A 22,434-nucleotide genomic window follows, 5' to 3' on the forward strand; every position below is an offset into this window, starting at 1 on the left:
AGTGTTCCCCAATCTCTTCACAGGGGTTAGGTATCCCTCTTGTACTTCTCCATCATGTCCTTTATCACACTGGATGCAGGGTATTGTATATTTGCTAGTCTATATCCAGCTCTAGACTATAAGATTTGGAGGGCAAAGACCATATATATCTTTATCATCATTATAGTTTCAACACCTAGACTAATGCTTGTCCCAGAGAGGGTGCTAAATGAATTTTTATTGGAAGAGTGAATGAACAGGATTTTTAAATTTGGGAATTAAGTTAGTGGGAAGTATGGGAAAGAAAACATACGTAAACCAAGATAAAATTTGTACAAAGTGCATACCATACAGTCATGTATTATTGCTAGAGGTAGACTGCAAATTTCACTCTGAACTGCCTACCAGTGAAAGCAAAGAAAAAATATCAGTGATAAAATTTATAGTGACTGTAGGATTTTAAAAGATATGCTGCTCAGATGGTGTATAAGTATCACTGTGTTGACTTAAGAGAAATGTCTCCATGGACCCCAACAGAGTGTTACTGGCTTGGCCACAGACAATGTCTAACAGGCCATCTTTATAATAGTGAATGCTATAGGGCTATTTTTTACAATGTCCTTCAATATAGGCTAATCACATACTATAAATTTAAAGTAATTCTATGAGAAGGGAGACCAGAGTAAAGTAATCAAGTGCCTAGAATGCTGATGACCTGGCATAAAATTTAGAATATCCAGTAGTATAAGGTGTATCCTGAGGCACATGAGTATTTTTTTTCTTTCTTTTTTTTTCTTTTCTTTTTTTTTTTTTTTTTTTTTTTGAGACAGAGTCTTGCTCTGTCACCCAGGCTGGAGTGCAGGTGATGTGATCCCGGCTCACTGCAATCTCTACCTCCAGGTTCAAGCGATTCTCTTGCCTCAGCCTCCTGAGTAGCTGGGATTATAGGTGTATGCCACCATGCCCAGCTAATTTTTGTATTTTTAGTAGATACAGGGTTTCACCATGTTGGCCAGGCTGGTTTTGAACTCCTGACCTAAAGTAAGCTACCCGCCTCGGCTTCCCAAAGTGTTGGGATTACAGGCATGAGCCACCACGCCCAGCCACACATGCATATTTCTCATAATATTATCTAAGAGCTCTGTGATCAAGTAAATTTGAGAAATACTGCCTACTCAGATTCTTATTTCTTGGATATTTACATGTACATTGACATATACTAATGTTTCAAGAAGTTCTTCAGTAAAGAAACTTTGTCTAATCTAGAGTGTTACCAAAACAATTTGATCATTTTATCATATACTACCTGTTTACATTTCAGGGAAATTTAAGGATGACACTTTGGGAAACAATCTTCTAGGGAAATTATGGACTGCACGTCTACAGACAACCCTGTGTGAATGTTGTTTCTCACAATTAAGTTCTTGATAAGAATCTGTCCACAGAGTGTTCCAAGTGACAGTCACTTGGCAAGAACTTGGAGTGCAGATAATCTGTGCTGTTATTTACAAATGGGCCTTTGACAGTTAACTGAATGGCAGGTCATCTGAGGAAATTAACAGCTTCTACTCAATCTTTGTTTCCATACCCTTCCCAGGGAGATCCCAAGGGAAGCTGAGTATTATGTTAGAAAACAGTCATGACTCCATTCTACTGAAACCCAGTGAAACCATCTCAGTAGAGAACAATCTGAAAATCTAAGCTAGTCTGAACCGCAGTAATAGTATTCTTCCCAAGAACTTCCACGTGCTTCTAGAAGTGGTGAAGAACACACTGCTGTTGTTATTGAAAATAACATCTATTGATTATCTTAATCAATGACTATTCTCTATGGGTTTATGTGCCAATAATTTAGGCTGCTCGGTTTTCTCCATTGAAACTTAAGATTTAAATCACTAGATCATAAAAAAATCATACAATGCATTGCCCCTTCTATCTGGGCAGGCATGCTTCAGATGAACAACAGTGGGAAAATATAATTTCTATGACAAGAGGGAGGAGAAACAAAGTTTATGTCCTGGTATATTCCTTCCTTCTTACTAGCTGACGACTTCCCTCTGTAATAGGTCAGAAAACCGTCAGCTAAATGAGGAACCAGAGAAATACACAGTCCAGATCATCTGAGCTCTTAAGAAAGAGGAGAAAGAACTAACCTTCATTTTTTTGTTACTAATCTCCTTAAAACTTCTAAAATATTTTCTGCTCTAACTTACTAGGCTTCATAGAATCAAGAAAGGTAAAGCATCATATAAAAGTGTCACATAAGTGAGCTAAAAACATTTTACATTTCACTCTAGAGTTCATTATATTTTTGGCAGGAAATTTATCTTCCTAATTATGTTTTACTTATGTTGAAATTAATTTTAATTGGTATTTCCTGTGAACACACTGAGTAGAAAGCAGGAAAGCCTGTCTAAGATTAAAAATCGGGCTTGGATAATCCAAAATTCACACTCATTCTGAGTGATCTCATCTATGCCCACAATTTCACCTATTCCTGATGCTCTGAGGACTTCCACACCAACATCGCTCCTCCAGTCTCATTCCTGAGCTATGCAGTGCATTTGAACAGACTCTCGGGCAACTTCACCTATATGTTGACATATGCAATGTGAATTCATCTTTCTGGCCATTTCTTACCTCTGTTCCCCTCTCCCTATAATCCCAGCCTCAATGATTAGATCCACCTTCCACCCAACTGCCCAAGTCAAAATCTAGAAGCTTCTCTAAACTCCTTATTCCTATTCACCACCCTTCTTGGGACTAAAATCCATATCCCTTGGCATGACATTGAAGAGCCTTCACAGTTTAGCCCCATGTTTCCCAATGAAAGCCGTGTTGGCAATTAGGGCACAACAGTTCTTCTGTTTGCAGGATTGCCCTTCTCATTTCTAGTCCCACCCACTAAATGCCAACAACAATCCCCATTCCCCATCATAACTGGAAAACAAATAAACAAATTTAAAAAGATCATCTACATTTCCTAATGCTGCTTGTAAGGTAATACAGCCTCTAGCTGAGAATCACAAGTCTAGCTTCGCCTACCTTTCCAGCCCCATCTCTCCCTGCATTCCTCCATAGACTTGACATTCCAGCCACACTGAATGATTTGCATTTCCTGTGTATGCTGTGCTCTCACAAGCCAAGCCTCTGTGCCTTTGCACATGCCGTTTTCTCTGTCCCTCGTGTCACCCGTCTCCTTACTGAGGGTGATGGCTAATTTTATGTGTCAACTGGACTGAGCTAAGGAATGCCCAGATAGTAGTAAATCATTCTTTCTGTGTGTATCTGTGAGACTGTCTCTGGAAGGTGTTACTCTCTCTGAGCAGAGTGTAGGCTGAGTAAAGAAAATCCACCCTCACCAATGGGGGTGAGCATAATCCAATCTGTTGAGAACCCAAACAGAACAAAAAGGTGAAGGAGGGGCACATTCTGTCTCTCTTCTTGAGAGAGATATATATCTTTTTCTGCTCATGGATGTCAGAGCTCCTCATTCTCAGGCCTTTGGACTCTGAGACTTACATCAGCAGCACCCTCTCCTCTCAATTCTCAGAACTTTGGTCTTGGACTGGGAGTTACACCATCAGCTCCCCGGTTAAGGTTTGGACTGAATTATACCACCGGCTTTCCTGGTTCTCTAGCTGGCAGATGGCAGATTGTGGAACCTCTTGGCCTTCATAATCATATGAGCCAATTCTTATAATAAACTGGTTTTGTTTCTCTGGAGAATCCTGACTAATACGTTGGGCCAACCAAAAATCAATACCTCAAGATTCAATTCAAACCCTTTTGTCCTGGGGAGTGCCCTGCCCACCCTCTACCACAGTAACCTCTTCTCCCTGTAAACTGTAGCTCCCCTTTGGACTGACCTAGACAGACCAAGCTTCAAAATACCTGCCATAGGCTGGGTGTGGCGGCACATACCTGTAATCCCAGCACTTTGGGAGGCCAAGACATGGGGGATCACTTGAGGTCAGGAGTTCGAGACCAGCCTGGCCAGCATGGCAAAACCCCATCTCTACTAAAATTACAAAAATTAGCCAGGTGTGGTGGCACGTGCCTGTAATCCCAGCTACTCAGGAGGTTGTGGCAGGAGAGTCACTTGAACCCAGGAGGCAGAGGCTGCAGTGAGCTGAGATCGTACCACTGCACTCCACACTGCAGCCTGGGTGACAGAGAGAGACTCCGTCTCAAAAAACAAAAACAAACAACAAAATACCTGCCATGCCCACATCCCACTTTGGGAGAACTGCCCTCTCTGTAGCCCTGCCCTATGTAGATCAGCCCTTTGTAAATAGTGTGATATCCTCACAGCTGATGGACCAGGAGTGGTACCTGAAGCAAGGGTGGCCAACCCATAGGCCAGTGCCCTATGATGTGCCCTAGCTTGAAAAGATGAACTGGGCCCATCAGATTCTCTTTCTCTTTCCCTCTTTCTTGGAAATTTCTAGGAAGAAGCACTCTTTCTTCAATTGATTCATACTGTTTGTATGAGTCAATTGTCAGGAGCTGCTATCACTGAGGAAAGGGCCCTAACTCAAGAGTCTATGTGGGCCATGAGAGTGATGGGGAGACCAGCAGTGTCACACAGGTAGCATGTGGACTGGACTCCTCTCCTCTATTGCTTCACCAGTCCATGGAAACACTGCCAGTAGTATCGGGGGACCCCAAGGAGAAAGAAGCACAGAAAGAAAACAGGGCACCAGGAGAACTGAGCAGCAGAGAGTGAGCCCTATGCATAGAGACGACACTTGTCCCTGATCTGCCTCCAAAGAGCCTTCCAAACCCAAATGTGACAGGGCTTTATTGCACCGTACTGACCTACAGAGGAAAAAGTAGACTGAAGGGGTAAGCTGTTTCCTAGTTCTACTTCCACCAATTTCAAACCCCGGGGCCACAGGCAAGTGTTTCTGGAGCACTTTTCTGATCTGTAAAATGGAGGTTCTAGTTTCTTCTCTACTTTAAGACCTATTCAGTGATTAATTAACTGTATTGACCTTGGACAAGTCATTTGGCCTCTATGAGGCCAGTTCCTGCAATTTTAAAATAAAATCAATAAATTTCACTTTGCAAAGAGGGTGCAGTAATCAACATAATATATATAGAAAGTGTCTTGTACTATGACTTCTTTTTCCAAACATTACAAAAATCATAGAAGACATTTTTGTTGGTATCTATAGTTATAAATATGTATATATAGCATATTGATTAGCATTATTCTAAAATCTTACTGAAGTCTGCTGATTTGATGTGACTTAAATCTTATACCAGTTACAGCTCTTCTAGAATTTGTCCAGCAGTTCTCCTGGATTTTACAGGAAAACCCCACACAGCAAAAAACAAACAAACAAACAAAAAAGCCCACCTTACACCTACTTTTATACTATTCTGTAACTGAAGAATTATCATTACAGTTGAGCAGTCTCAAACAAGGGATTGCTATACTTCTAAAAACTGTTTATCACTTGCTTTTTATTGCAACACTTTGAAATCCTTCTGCAGGCTATAAATCAGTGCTCTTTTTTCTGCTTACTACCTACTTTTTCAGTTTTGCTATTAATAATAGCTTTAAAACCCTTATAATAGCTGTGGAACAATTTTTCTGAAACTGCTTATTATATGATTTCCATTAGTAACAGCTGATTTTTTTTTCTAATCCTTTTGGACATCTAGAACTCTGAGAGTCCCTGAAGTCTGGGGACTCTTGACCTTTCTCTTTCCCACCATCCAATCAATTATCAAGACCTGTTTGCCTATTTTAAAAATATCCCTAAATGAGTGCACTGCTATTAACCTAGGCCCAGACCACCAGTACCTCTCACTTGAATGATTACAGCGGTTCCCTAACTGGTCTCCCTACACTCAGTCTCTCATGACGGTGCTCTGGATATGCCAGTGAGTAACACAGGCAAAGTATGAATTTCCAATGCTATGGAGCATTTTTGTACTAGTGAGAGAAAGACAAAAAGGGGTTCCTCAAGAAAACCCCAACTTGCAAATTGTCATGAGTGCTATATAGGAAATAAGCAAAGTGCTGAAATAGAGAATATGGGGAGAGGGCATTGTAATTATGAGGTGGTCAGGGAGGACCTCTCTAAGGAGGTGACTTTCAAGGTAAGACTACAAGAGTAAGAATGAGTCAACCAAGTGAAGAGTACGAGCACTGCAGGCAGATGCAAAGGACCCAGGAAGAAAGGCATGTCTTTTTGGCTCTAAGAGAAGCCAACTTATTCTCTATGGCAATGAGCAGGGTCAGCACCTCTCCACCCTCCAGCACAGACAACTAAAGTGTGGAAATGAGAGGAAGCATCCTACCTAGATGGATGAATGCCTTTTCTACAATATAAATGTGATTAGGTACTTAAAGAGCTTCATGATTTCCCATAACCCTTAAATGTTCAAGCAATTTAATTTGTAAGAATCTTCACACTCAGGTCCCTACCACTTTCCCACCCTTATCCATACCCATTTTCCTTGTCACCCTGCAATAATCACCTTTTGGTTCCTTGAATGCACCATGCTTTTCTGTGTTCAGTACTTGCCTCCTCTGTCCCACTGACTGAACATGATTCCCCTTGCCTTCATTGATGGATCCTTTCTCACTTCACCTTTGAAGCCTCAGCTTAAACATCACTTCTTTCAACAATGCCTCTCATAGCACTGTGTGTCTAATTCCAGTCATGAATTAACTTCAGATCTCTGGGAAGGAACTTCATCATGTCTCATTACGACTGCCCCTGGTGTGATTAGCATTATATTCATCAACTATTCTTTGGCCGAGGATCCCAAACTGCTCTATGACCAACTCATTGTTTTTAAAACCCTTTTAGAATGCACAGATGAAGTACACTGTACCTTGCCATTACAATATTGAGAATGGCGTGTCTGTCTAGGCTCTAATCCAAGGTGGTTACAGATGTACCAGAAGAACACCCTCCTTAAGTCAACCCAGGGACAGAGTATGGCTAGAATAGCTTAAAATTAGCAAAGTCTGTTTGGAGGTTGCAAGCAGTGGAAGGAAGAGAAATTAATCCAGGTTTCTAAGATCACATTCCCAAGCTAAATACAGAAAAAAATATTCTAACATTCACTTCTGACGGCAACCTTTTACAGACAGAATCCAAAGGCTAGGAAGGTGGATTTCAGCTGCTTAAAATCCTGCTACAGTGAAACAATGATTTATATTAATTTTCTTTCACTAAATTTATATGCAACTAGCCCTCTTCTAAAGCAACTGGTTATCAGAAATATGACAGCATGTTTATATGCCCACATCTTTTTTTAACCCACTTGGCTTTAGATTGCTTGAGACTAAACCTTGAAATAATATAGAATGTTTATAGTTCTGAGCAGAAATGTCACAAAGTAATGCAAATTAATCATTTATTAGTCAACCAGTACCTCATGCCTGACAGTTTACTATGTAGCATATGCAGAAAAGACAAATGAGAGTATGATGATGTGTAGCTAGCTGCGTTAGGGGACTCACATGATCTGAGAAGCCTGCCTTCCATCACTCTGGTAGGAAACCACTTCCATGTTAAATTCCAGAGGTGGCTTATAAAAGATTTTCCTGCTGAAATGTCAAGCTTCCTATGCTGGTTCTAAAGCCACCAACTGCATGAACCCTATTTATTTTATGTATATCTGGCTTGTTATAAGAAAGAATTTGAGATGATGTATGTGTATGTGTGCAACAAGATCAAAAGTAAATTAAATAAGGAAGAAGAGGCAGAGATAATGGAGGGTAGAAAAGTAGGATGAAGCTGGGAATGAGGCATCATGTTATTTCCATGTCTTAAGTTTCACAACTATTTGGGAGATTAATTTTTATATATATGTATATATATGTGTGTGTGTAATGAGATTTGTTATTATTTCCACATTATATATACCCTTAAAAAAAACAGAAACAAAACCAAAAATCCATCTTTTTAGAATTTATCAAGTGGACACAGTGGCTCACACCTGTAATCCCAACACTTTGGGAAGCCAAGGTGAGTGGATCATTTGAAGTCCAGAGTTTGAGACCAGCTTGGCCACCATGGTGAAACCCCGTCTTTACTAAATATACAAAAATTAGCCAAGTGTGTTGGCGCCCACCTGTAATCCCAGCTACACAGGAGGCTGAGGCAGGAGAATCACTTGAACCTGGGAGGCAGAGGTTTCAATGAGCCGAGATCGCACCACTGCACTCCAGCCTGGGGCACAGAACAAGACTCTATCTCAAAACAAACAAACAAACCAATAGAATTTATCCAGATCTTTTTCTCTAATTTTGTTTGTAAGCACCTAAAAGTAGACTCTCACTGATTCTACTGTCAGCATTTGGTTCATCTAGAGCAAATTTTTTCTAAATTCCTCTATCTATAATAATACAGTCAGTGAATGTAATATTGGTGATATTTTAATAGTACTTTCAATCATCTGAATGACATTCCCTGTTAACGGGAAAATAAATGAGACACTGTTAGTCAGATAGTTTGTTTCTCCAAACAAAACCCCAAAGCTCCTAATTTATGACAGGTGGGCATCAACCCTAGGAAGAACAGACAACTTCAGTGCTGCCTACAGTGTGGCATCATGTGCTCTATTTCCCAGCAAGCAGAAGCTCAAAATTGTGGCCAGGTTTAAAGGCACTATAATGGCAATTTCCTAGAAAGTCACTAGGTGGAAGGGATTTTTATTATGTCTTCTTTCACAAAGAGCATTGTTCTCTCAACCAAAGCCATACCCTCCAGTGTACAAGAGTTTTAGATTAAGGATTTGTTCTGATTTTTTCATCACTGCATTTTCCAGATACATTTTTTTTTCTATTACAAAGAGACTCGTTCTTTGTAAGGAGTATGTCAGCACTTTCTCACCAGTTACCCTGAAAGAGGAAATGTACTTGAAATGAGAAGCAGTAATTATTGAGATCTGTCTGCTTCTCACATGCTAGGGCTGTGTTCAGGATACTCTGTTGGTTAAAGAACAGCAGTCAGGTTGCATGTGACCCAGGAAGGTGGAGTCCTCATGGCCATGGAAAAGGTGCTTCTAGAGGCAATGGAAAATTGCTTGAGGGTATTAAGAGTGTGTTGGACAACACTGCCTGATGCGAATAGTATTAAATAGCAATATGAGGACAAAACAAAAGGAAATGATGAAAGCATTTACACTTTAACTATAGGAAATAAGAAAAGAAAGATGTTGTTCCTCCTTTGTATCCCATCTCCTGTCAATATCAAGACCCATGAGGCAAGCATGTAGGCCTTAGGGTAGCAGTCTTGGACTGCAGGATTTGGTTCAATGAGCTAAGGAGGCCTTCAGAGATTCCATGGTTCATTTGGGGGTATTTAATCCCAGCCTAGGGAAGTCTTGTCTGACTGGCTCAAAATACAGGCATTTTCCCAAAGTTTTGTTCTACATCCTTAGTTTCACATTAATTGTTGTCAGCCTACACATTTGAAAAAGGTGATGAGCAAGTCTGTTCCAAGATGGCCAAATAGGAACAGCTCCAGTCTGCAGCTCCCAGCATGATCAACACAGAAGACAGGTGATTTCTGCATTTTCAACTGAGGTACCTGGTCCATCTCACTGGGACTGGTTGGACAGTGGGTACAGCCCATGGAGGGTGAGCTGAAGCAGAGCAGGCCATCACCTCACCTGGGAAGCACAAGGGGTCAGAGGATTTCCCTTCCCTAGCCAAGGGAAGCCGTGACAGACTGTACCTGGAAAAATGGGACAATTCTGCACAAACACCATGCTTTTCTAAGTCTTAGCAGCTGGAATACCAGGAGATTCTCTCCTGTGCCTGACTCGGCAAGTCCCACACCCATGGAGCCTTACTCACTGCTAGTGCAGCAGTCTGAGATCAACCTGTGAGGCTGCAGTCTGGTGAGGGGAGGGGTGTCTGCCATTGCTGAGGCTTGAGTAAGTAAACAAAGTGGCCAGGAAGCTCGAACTGGTCAGAGCATACCGCAGCTCAGCAAGGCCTACTGCCTCTATAGACTCCACCTCTGTGGGCAGGGCATAGCTGAACAAAAGGCAACAGAAACTTCTGCAGACTTAAACATCCCTGTCTGACAACTCTGAAGAGAGCAGTGGTTCTCCTAGCACAGCATTTGAGCTCTGAGAACAGACAGACTGCCTCCTGAAGTGGGTCCCTGACCCCTGTGTAGCCTAACTGGGAGACACCTGCCAGTAGAGGCCGACAGACACCTCATACAGGCAAGTGCCCCTCTGGGACAAAGCTTCCAGAAGAAGGATCAGGCAGCAATATTTGCTGTTCTGCAGCCTCCACTGGTGATACCCAGGCAAACAGGGTCTGGAGTGGACCTCCTGCAAACTCCAACAGACCTGCAGCTGAGGGACCTAACTGTTAAAAGGAAAACTAACAAAGGAATAGCATTAACATCAACAAAAAGGACATCCACACCAAAACCCCATCTGTAGGTCACCAACATCAAAGACCAAAGGTAGATAAAACCACAAAGATGGGGAGAAACCAGAGCAGAAAAGCTTTAAATTCTTAAAACCAGAATGCCTCTTCTCCTCCAAAGGATTGCAGCTCCTCACCAGCAATGGAGTAAAGCTGGATGGAGAATGACTTTGACGAGTGGACAAGAGTAGGCTTCAGAAGGTCAGTAATAACAAACTTGTCTGAGCTAAAGGAGGATGTATGAACCCATCGCAAGGAAGCTAAAACCTTGAAAAAAGATTAGAAGATTAGACGAATGGCTAACTAGAATAAACAGTGTAGAGAAGACCTTAAATGACCTGATGGAGCTGAAAACCATGGCACAAGAACTATGTGATGTATGCACAAGCTTCAGTAGCCAATTCAATCAAGTGGAAGAAAGAGTATCACTGATTGAAGATCAAATTAACGAAATAAAGCGAGTAGAGGAGTTCAGAGAAAAAAGAGTAGAAAGAAACAAACAAAGCCTCCAAGAAATATGGAACTATGTGAAAAGACCAAATCTACATTTGACTGGTGTACTGCAAGTGATGGGGAGAAGGAAATCAAGTTGGGTCTCACTCTTCACGATATTATCCAGGAGAACTTCCCCAACCTAGCAAGGCAGGCCAACATTCAAATTCAGAAAATACAGAGAACACCACAAAGATACTCCTCAAGGAGAGCAACCCCAAGGTACATAATTGTCAGATTCACCAAGGTTGAAATGAAGGAAAAAATGTTAAGGGCAGCCAGAGAGAAAGGTAGGGTTACCCACAAAGGGAAGCCCATCAAACTAATAGCAGATCTCTTGGCAGAAACCCTACAAACCAGAAGAGAGTGGGGGCCAATATCCAACATTCTTAAAGAAAAGAGTTTTCAACCCAGAATTTCATATCCAGCCAAACTAAGCTTCATAAGTGAAGGAGAAAGAAAATCTGTTACAGACAAGCAAATGCTGAGAGATTTTGTCACCACCAGGCCTGCCTTACAAGAGCTCCCAAAGGAAGCACTAAACATGAAAAGGAACAACTGGTACCAGCCACTGCAAAAACATGCAAAATTGTAAAGACCATCAATGCTATGAAGAAACTGCATCAATTAACAGGCAAAATAACCAGCTAACATCATAATGACAGGATCAAATTCACACATAACAATATTAACCTTAAATGTAAATGGGCTAAATGCTCCAATTAAAAGACACAGATTGGCAAATTGGATAAAGAGCCAAGACCTATCAGTGTGCTGTATTCAGGAGACCCATCTCACAGGCAGAATCACACATAAGCTCAAAATAAAGGGATGGAGGAAGATCTACCAAGCAAATGGAAAACAAAAAAAAAGCAGACATTGCAATCCTAGTCTCTCATGAAACAGACTTTAAACCAACAAAGATCAAAAGAGACAAAGAAGGCCATTACATAATGGCAAAGGGATCAGTTCAACAAGAAGAGCTAACTATCCTAAATATATATGCACCCAACACAGGAGCACCCAGATTCATAAAGCAAGTCCTTAGAGACCAACAAAGAGACTTGAACTCATACAATAATAATGTATGACTCCCATACAATAATAATGGGAGACTTTAACACACCACTGTCAATATTAGATCAATGAGACAGAAGGTTAACAAGGCTATCCAGGACTTGAACTCAGTTCTGCACCAAGCAGACCTAATAAACATCTACAGAACTTGCCACCCCAAATCAATGGAATATACATTCTTCTCAGCACTGCATCGCACTTATCCTAAAATTGACCACATAATTGGAAGTAAAGCACTCCTCAACAAATGGAAAAGAACAGAAATCACAACAAATTGTCTTTCAGTCCACAGTGCAATCAAATTAGAACTCAGGATTAAGAAACTCAAAACCACACAACTACATGGAAACTGAACAACCTGCTCCTGAATGACTACTAGGTAAATAATGAAATGAAGACAGAAATAAAGATGTTCTTTGAAACCAATGAGAACAAAGGCACAATGTACCAGAAACTCTGGGACACATTTAAAGTAGTGTGTAGAGGGAAATTTGCAGAACTAAATGCCCACAAGACAAAGCAGGAAAGATCTAAAATCGACACCCTACCATCACAATTAAAAGAACTAGAGAAGCAAGAGCAAACACATTCAAAAGCTAGCAGAAGGCAAGAAATAACTAAGATCAGAACAGAACTGAAGGAGACAGAGACACAAAAACCCTTCAAAAAAATCAATGAATCCAGGAGCTGGTTTTTTGAAAAGATCAACAAAATTTATAGACTGCTAGCAAGACTAATAAAGAAGAAAACAGAGAAGAATCAAATACATGCAATAAAAAATGATAAAAGGGATATCACCACTGATCCCATAGAAATACAAACTACCATCAGAGAATACTATAAACAGCTCTATGCAAATAAAATAGAAAATCTAGAAGAAATGGACAAATTCCTGGACACATATACCCTCCCAAGACTAAACCAAGAAGAAGTTGAGTCTCTGAATAGACCAGTAACAGGCTCTGAAATTGAGGCAATAGTTAATAGCCTACCAACCAAAACAAGTCCAGGAGCAGATGGATTCACAGCCGAATTCTACCAGAGGTACAAAGAGGAGCTGGTACCATTCCTTCTGAAACTATTCCAAACAATAGAAAAAGAGGGAATCCTCCCTAACTTGTTTTATGAGGCCAACATCATCCTGATATCAAAGCCTGGCAGAGACACAACAAAAAAGAGAATTTTAGACCAATATCCCTGATGAGCATCAATGCGAAAATCTTCAGTAAAATACTGGCAAAACCAAATCCAGCAGCACATCAAAAAGCTTATTCACCATGATCAAGTTGGCTTCATCCCTGGGATGCAAGGCTGGTTCAACATACACAAATCAGTAAACATAATTCATTACAGAACCAATGACAAAAACCACATGACTATCTCAATAGATGCAGAAAACGCCTTCGACAAAATTCAACAGCCCTTCATGCTAAACACTCTCAATAAACTAGGTATTGGTGGGACATATCTCAAAATAATAAGAGCTATTTATGACAGACCCACAGCCAATATCACACTGAATGGGCAATAACTGGAAGCATTCCCTTTGAAAACCGGCACAAGACAAGGAATTCCTCTCTCATTACTCCTATTCAACATAGTGTTGGAAGTTCTAGCCAGAGAAATCAGGCAAGAGAAAGAAATAAAGAGTACTCAATTAGGAAAAGAGGAAGTCGAATTGTCCCAGTTTGCAGATGACATGATTGTACATTTAGAAAACCCCATCATCTCAGCCCAAAATCTCCTTAAGCTGATAAGCAACTTCAGCAAAGTCTCAGGATACAAAATCAATGTGCAAAAATCACAAGCATTCCTATATACCAGTAACAGACAAACAGAGAGCCAAATCATGAGTGAACTCCCATTCACAATTGCTACAAAGGGAATAAAATACCTAGGAATCCAACTTACAAGGGATATGAAAGACCTCTTCAAGGAGAACTACAAAGCACTGCTCAACGAAATAAAAGAGGACACAAACAAGTAGAAGAACATTCCATGCTCATGGATAGGAAGAATCAATATCGTAAAAATGGCCATACTGCCCAAGGTAATTTATAGATTCAATGCCATCCCCATCAAGCTACCAATGACTTTCTTCACAGAACTGGAAAAAACTACTTTAAAGTTCATATGGATCCAAAAAAGAACCCACATTGCTGAGACAATCCTAAGCAAAAACAACGAAGTGGGAGGCATCATGCTACCTGACTTCAAACTATACTACAAGGCTACAGTAACCAAAACAGCATGGTACTGGTACCAAAACAGAGACATAGACAATTGGAACAGAACAGAGGCCTCAGAAATAACACCACACATCTACAACCATCTGATCTTTGACAAACGTGACAAAAACAAGAAATGGGGAAAGGATTTCCTATTTAATAAATAGTGCTGGGGAAACTGGCTAGCCATATGTAGGAAGCTGAAACTGGATCCCTTCATTATATCTTATACAAAAATTAATTCAAAATGGATTAAAGACTTAAATTTAGACCTAAAACCATAAAAACCCTAGAAGAAAACCTAGGCAACACCATTCAGGACATAAGCATGGGTAAGGACTTCATGACTAAAACACCAAAAGCAATGGCAACAAAAGCCAAAATTGACAAATGGAATCTAATTAAACTAAAGAGCTTCTGCACAGCAAAAGAAACTACCATCAGAGTGAACAGGCAACCTACAGAATGGGAGAAAACTTTTGCAATCTACCCATCTGACAAAGAGCTAATATCCAGAATCTACAAAGAACTTAAACAAATTTTCAAGAAAAAAACAACCCCATCAAAAAGTGGGCAAAGGATATGAACATACATTTCTCAAAAGAAGACATCTATGCAGCCAATAGACATGTGAAAAAATGCTCATCATCACTGATCATCAGAGAAATGCAAATCAAAACCACAATGAGATACCATCTCATGCCAGTTAGAATAGTGATCATTAAAAAGTCAGGAAACAACAGATGCTGGAGAGGATGTGGAGAAACAGGAATGCTTTTGCACTGTTGGTGAAAGTGTAAATTAGTTCAACCATTGTGGAAGACAGTGTGGTGATTCCTCAAGGATCTAGAACCAGAAATACCATTTGACCCAGCGATCCCATTACTGGGTATATACCCAAAGAATTATAAATCATGCTACTATAAAGACACATGCACACATATGTTTATTGTGGCACTATTCACAATAGCAAAGACTTGGAACCAACTCAAATGTCCATCAATGATAGAATGGATTAAGAAAATGTGGCACATATGCACTATGGAATACTATGCAGCCATCAAAAAGGATAAGTTCATGTCCTTTGCAGGGACATGGATGAAGCTGGAAACCATCATTCTCAGCAAACTATCACAAGGCCAGAAAACCAAACACCGCATGTTCTCACTCATAGGTGGGAATTGTACAATGAGAACACTTGGACACAGGGTGGGGAACATCACATACCAGGGCCTGTTGCGGGATCGGGGACTGGAGGAGGGACAGTGTTAGGAGAAATACCTAATGTAAATGACGAGTTGATGGGTGCAGCAAACCAACATGGCACATGTATTATACCTATTTAACAAACCTGCACATTGTGCACATGTACCCTAGAACTTAAAGTGTAATTTGAAAAAAGAAAAAGGGGATGAATGGAAGAAGGATGCCAAGGTTGAGAAATGTTCAGATCAAAGATATTTTGCTACATGTCAAAAGCTATTGATGCTTTTCTTAAAAATCCACAGCATCTCAGCTTACCTGATTGACTGAATGAGACATGACTGAGGATTAAAAATTCACTGGTGTGAACAGGGTACCCAAGCCAACCAAGACAAGTTTTGGGCTTGGACTTACCAGGATGTCTGATATGTGAAAATCTATTATAAAACCCTTGTTGAGTCAGAGAAGCTTGAATCCTTTCAAATTCAGAAGTATGACAAGTCAAATGAGCCTGGACACAAAGTCTGAGGCCCACTTTATTGTATGCCCCTAGGTATAACAAAAAGCAATCCCCTTTTCTTTCTCCCTCCAGGTATGGGAAGTAAATTTCATTAAGTAACAGGAGGTTGTAAGGAAGTAGGATAAGGGAGAGAGTGGATGGGAGTCTCCACTTGGAGGTGAGGTCCATGTAGGGGAACAGCTAGAGCTGTGCTACTGAAGGCTTTCCTACTGTCAGCTCCATTGGCTGGTATGCCTTGTCTGACTCTCTCTGCCTTACCTCAGAGCAGCTACAGGACTCCTATATTCTCACAACCAGGAGCATCCAAAAGCTGATGGGACCTCATCCAAGTTCTGGCTGCAGGACACTTCCCTCACAAGAGCATCAGCTGTTTCAGCTTATTTTCACCTAACTGTAGAGGGATATAGAAACAGCATAATATAAAATGCTTACCCTGTAGAATTTACGATCTAGCTAGTGATGTGGAATAGAGAACAGATGACAATCTATGGTCATGTAAAGTTAATGAGAACAGTACAGGCAGTCTAGTCCATACCTGCAAAGTACAATGAAGTCAGTCAAGGAAGGTTTCTTGAAGAAATGAATTTTGGGTGCTGCTTTGGAGGATGATTCAGATGGGAGCAGGAGATTCCTTGAGGGTCAAAATGGAACTTGCCAAGGTCAAATCAGGGGAGTGAGGAGGCTCATCCTGCCATGGCACAGAACAGCTGTTTCTGGGATGGAGGCAAAATGGGCTCTGGAAATACACTTCTAGCTCGGCTGGCCAAGTTCAAGATGGAAGTGGGAAGGACATCAAGTTCTAGGCAAGGTGGCTGTCACCCGGTATGAACCCTGAATAATGCTGGCCTGGTTAGGGTAGGGGAGAGGTCTACATTGAGAAACAATAAAAGTAGCAGTCACTGTGGAGGTTAGAAGGTTGGCCTGGCTAAATGAGTTTAGATTTCAAATGATTGACACTAGGAAGCCCATGGAAGTTCTTGAGAGAGAAGTGACATCATGCAAAGGGGTCTAAAGAAGCCAATTCTAATAACTGTCCAATGGGTTGAAGAGGAAGACTATGTGTGTATAAGGGTAGAAAGGGCACTAGCTCAGAGGTTGTCTTTGTAGCCCAGGAGCACAGTTGTCCATCTGACACTAAAGCAAGTGTTTGCTGATTTGGGACCAAACCACAGGATTAAGCTTTCTGGTGTAGTATAGTAGGCATCAATTTTTCAAGTTAAAAAAAATTGATGCAATCTATTGATCTCTTGCCTCAAGAAATAGGGTAGAAAAAAAAAACATGGTAGAAAAAAAACACCATTGAGATTGTGGCTGCTTGGGGTCATCCATTATGCCAAATAAAATGTTTTTATAGGGCCTGAAGTTTGCTAGACATGACTGCTAGTGCTCTGTATCCCTGCTGAAATAGAATGTTTATCCAGAGGGGATAAATGACCTCACAAAAAGGTTAATTGTATTAATTAAGAGGGTTCTACTTTTGCTAGAGTGGGCTGTATTTTGGTAAAAAAATAACACTATTTCAAAAATAAGCCCCGAGCAGTAAATTTACAGATTCAAGAAAGCAATGACTATATTCCATATATGCAATCAACCCACGTGTAGTCTTGTCACCACACTGTAGCATGCAGCTGATTGACACTCAGCAGGGCACAAAAGCACAAGTGGAGCCAAAGATGTAATGATGAGGGTCTCCAGTGCCTATTTTTGCTTAGACTAGTGATTCTCAGCCCTGGTAGGGGCATCCTAATCTCCTGGGGAGCTTTTCAATGATAGAGGATGCAGGGCCCTTGCCAAAATCTGAATCTCCAATGATGGAGCCTAAATGTATCTATGTGTATGTCATCTTTTTAGGTCCCCCAGAGGACTCTGGCATACTGCTGGAGTTGTGAGCCACTGACTTAGACGGTAAAGCTGAAATTGTCTCCCACAAAATTGCATATGCTTGAGCGCGTGCACGCACACACACACACACACACAGACATCTGGGAAGGCCAATCAATCTTGCTCATTTTTTCATACAAACAGAAGTGTTTGTTCACAGATATTCTGGGGATATTGGTGTCTCAGAATCTTTACATTCTTCAACCATTGTAAGATCAGTCTCCAGGATTTTCTTAAACCTGAGTACTATTGTGACATAGGATTCCCAAACACCATGACCTTCTTACAGATAAGTTTTCCTGAGAGTAGATGAGCCCTCCCTCACTGTCCTGTGGGATAACTGGAAGGAAAACCCTTCATTTGCATTCTATCCTCCGCCCTGCAGTATTCTCTGGAATCCACATTCCTTCCTGATCCCTCTTCCAAGAAATAAGAATGGGGGAGGAAAATAGTCTCTGAGGGAAGAATCTGTGTCCCAGAAACCAAGTCACAGAGGAGCTGCTGAATTCCCTGAGGTAATCTCCATTGAATCAAAACACAAAGAGGGAGGTTAATTCAATTAGCAAGTGATGCCTTCTCCTAGAATAAACTTTTTGGACTAATTTGGGGAGGGAGCCCCGAAGACTGGTACCCACACTGCAAACAGAGAAAATACTGGAAATGCTTAGAGTCTGCCATCTACCTGGCAGTGGCTGTTCACCTTAATATTATTTCTTGAAAAATGGCCAATGCGTTGGACTCTCTAGGACACAGAGCTGTGGTCACAAGATAAAGTACACAGATAAGACATGGAGATATGGAAGGGAAAAAAAATACTCTTCAGGGAAATGGGGGTCTGCAGTACAAAGGTTGAGAGCTTTAGGGGAACATTTCATGTTCTGGCTTTTAAGTACACTGAAAACACACTTCCTGAAAGAAATGCATCTTGAGAATATACTCAGCAAGGAGGAAGAAATTCTTATAAGACAGTTTTTGGGAGGAAAGGAAGGTTATTTATTCAAGTCAACATAGTGTTTTGCATGTAATAGAACCAGAGAAATATTCGTTACATTGAACGTTATTTCAGTATAGATTGTGGTCATGTTTTCATCCTATAATTTGAAAAAGATCCTCAGAATATTAGAGATGAAAAGGATCTTGATATTATCAAACGTCTTTTCCAGAGCCCCAGTACTTACTCGATTCAGGTGGGATGAGCATCTCACTGAGGGTCTGGGATCTTCCTGCTGGGTCTTCCTTCTGCAGTGGCCCCTGAGCAACCTTGAAGAAGCCCAAAGGCTTGGGCAATAATGGTTTGGAAGCCTTCAGTCTAGCACCTCAGTTTTTACAGATGAGGAAACTAAATTCAAAAAGTGTGAGAGTCTAAGCCAACTGCTCTTTTCACCGTATCAAAGTGAGGTTCTGCTAGAGGTTCTGGCCCTTTCTTTTCCACACCTGTGGATATTTTGCCCTGGACTTGTGAAGCAGGAATGCAGTGAAAAGAGTATGGGCTTGGTGATCAGTCAAACCTGGGTTTGAATGTTGGCTCTGCACTTATTTGCCCTGTATTCTGGGGCAAATTATTTATTTATATTTTATAGTATGTATGTTTTTCTTTTTTAAAGCTTTTTTGAGGTACAGTTGATAGACCTAAACTGCATGCATTTAATGCATACCTCTTAATGAGTTTGGACAAATGCATGCACCTGTGATACTATCACCACAACCAAAGTATTAAACATGTCCATCACTTTGAAAAATTTCCTTGTGTTACTTCCGTGTGTGTGTATGTGTGTGTGTGTGGTTTTATTTGCTTGTTTGGTAAGAACACTTAATATGAGATTTATCCTCTTAACCTATTTTAAAGTGCACAATATTGTGTTGTTAACTATAGGTACTATGTTACGTAATAGATCTCTAGAACTTATTCATCTTGCATAACAGAAACTTTATAATTTAGACAAATTATTTAATCTCACTGAGCCTTCACTTCGTTTATCAAGTGGGGATAAAATTCACATTTTAGGTCTTAGCAATGTGTAAAAAGTGCCTGGTGTGTGATTTGGGCTCAGTATGCATTAACACCATCTTTCAGGCAGGCAATTGAATATTTGAACATAGAGACAAGAGAGGTGGGGGTGCCGTCATAATAGTAGTAATAATAATGATACATAATACTTAATACTATGCACCAGGTTCTACTCTTGGCACTTCACATAGATTAGCTCATTTAATCTTCAGAACAACCCCATGCAGTAGGTACTATTCTTTAATCCCCATTTTACAAGGAATAACACTGGGGCACAGATTGGTGAAACTACTTGCTCAAGGTCATAAAGCTAACAAGTAGGGAAGTTGGAATGCAAATCCTGATGTGGCTCCGAATCATATTCTCAATCAGCATATACCATGTCTGCAAAGGTGCAGGTAGAAGACAAGAGAGGGCCAAAGTAGGGGGGAAATGGAGATGATGCATGGTTGGTTTGGTGAAAGGAACATGTAGACTTGGCATTAAAAGGCATCTTTCCATGGACAGAAACATCTATAGAGCAGGGAGTTCAGAATTCTAAAGCAGGAAAAACTGCACCTCTCTTTTTCTGTCTCTCTCCAAATATGTATTCAGTCATGTGCTTCATAACAATGGAATACATATGCAATGGTGGTCTCATAAGAACATAATGGAGCTGAAAAATTCCTGTCACCTAATGATATCGTAGCTGTTGTAACACTGTAGTGCAATGCATTACCTTTTTTCCATGTTTAGATATACGAAAACTTACCATTGTGTTATAATTGTCCAGAGTATTCAGTATAGTAACATGCTTTACAGGTTTATAGTCGAGCAGCAATAAGTTACACCAGAGAGCCTCAGTGCGTAGTAAGCCATACCATCCAAGTTTGTGTAAGTGCACTCTACGATGTTCGCATAATGAAGAAATCACATAACAATGCATTTTTTAGAACATATCCCTGTTATTAAGCAGTACCTGATGGTATAGTTTATATCTATCTATCTATCTATCTATCTATCTATCTGTCTATCTATCTTCTATCTATATTTCAGTACTTCAAACTATCATATATTGAGCACTTACTATATGTCAATACTTTCATGTATTTCCTTATTTAATCTTCACAACAGAATCCTGTGAGATAGGGCTTTTGTCCAGACCTTAAGAGGTAAACTATCTTGCCCACCACCACACACTTAATAAATAGTGGCGCTAGTATTTAAGGTAGCCAGTGGGCTTTAATGCTGTGTGATCCCCAAGTGTTTTTCCCTATACTAGTTATGAAACTACTTTTCATACCCCTTCTTTACTTCCAAATTATTTTTATCTACCAGCACTAAAATAGTGTATCAATGTCAATGGTTATATAAGTCTTCACTTGTGGCCTCCCAGGCCCTATTCTAAGTTTACAAATGACATTTTAATATTTCCTTTTCTAGGGAGAGCCTCTCCTAGTGGGCCACAGTCTCAAACTTCTTTAAACATATGACCTTTGCCCTATTGTCACTCTTTTGTACAGCACCACAGTGGGTCAAATTATCTCCCCTGTCCATAAACAACTGCACTTGTGAAGTAGAAATGACTATTAAAAAGAGTGGTGGGACCCCCGTTGGGAACTCTAATAGGCTCTGCCAGGGACCAGAGAACACTACTATCACATCCATATGTGTCCTCTTACCAGGGTCAGCCTCATGGAAACAGGCACAATAATAGCTTCAGACAAAAGCCGGGGATGATATCGAACTGACTTTCCCGGGAGAATCCTTTCTCAGAAGGCCATCACATTCTTGATTAGAGGCATTGAGTCAAAGAGGAGGAATGGATGTGAGGTTTTTTTTTCCATATTTAAAGCTGGTGAAATTAATTCGTACATGCTCTCCCAGGGCTCTTTATTTTTTTTAACTGAGCCTTTAGTTTGATCACTCAAAGTGAGGTACTCATCCAACACAAAGCTTGTTCCTTTCACTGTGAAGAGTGTAACAGAAAGTATGTTGTTACTGGTATCTATTGTTTAAGCAAGACAGGCAAACTAAAAGCTCTGCAACATCAGTCATATCACCCACCTTCACTCTCATCATAGTTTTACAACTGCATGCTTTTTATTTGACTGATTGGAGGCCAGGTTTACAAAAACTTTTTAAAACATAAAGCAGGTATTTGCACCTGGATTAAAAAGACCATTTGTTTTAAGCTTAGGATGCTAATGATGATGGAAAATAGAAACATCTTCATTTCTATGGAACACATGAAGCAATTCCACAAGGACATTTTCTATGTGGATCCAGTTTTCTTTTCTGTTGCAATGAATGTAATTTTATTGTCGTGTGTCAAAGTTTATACTCCTGCTGTAAAGCATCTCTTCAACTTTAACAGCATAAGTGAAATCACCCAAGTGTATGGCCTCACTAGTAATATGGCTTTTAAAATATTTAAGCCCTTCTCCTTTATACCCCTTGTCATTAACTGGTAAATTACTAATTTATTTCCTATTAGAATTTATATAGTTTGCAGCAATTAAGAAGAAAGGGATAATTGCTGACAAACCCAGGGCACTATTTAAATCACTTCCTTGTTGACAACATATTTCTCTTTCCTCAAACTGAATGTCACTGAAATCTGATTTGTACAGAACCCTTGTGGACG

At 40.4% G+C, this 22,434-nt stretch overlaps 1 long non-coding RNA gene and 1 other non-coding gene across 2 annotated transcripts in view; both read left to right on the plus strand.

Annotated features, from left to right (window-relative positions):
- The window catches only part of LOC103228833 (uncharacterized), a 101,785-nt gene that overhangs the window by 75,843 nt on the left and 3,508 nt on the right, over positions 1–22,434 (plus strand). The gene's annotated exons all lie outside the window — the stretch shown is intronic.
- Positions 5,246–5,306, plus strand: LOC119619123 (U7 small nuclear RNA). Its single transcript, XR_005235561.1, has one exon. It is a non-coding gene; the product is annotated as a U7 small nuclear RNA (small nuclear RNA).

This window comes from Chlorocebus sabaeus, chromosome 24 (genome assembly GCF_047675955.1).
Source record: "Chlorocebus sabaeus isolate Y175 chromosome 24, mChlSab1.0.hap1, whole genome shotgun sequence".
Classification (NCBI taxonomy): Eukaryota; Metazoa; Chordata; class Mammalia; order Primates; family Cercopithecidae; genus Chlorocebus; species Chlorocebus sabaeus.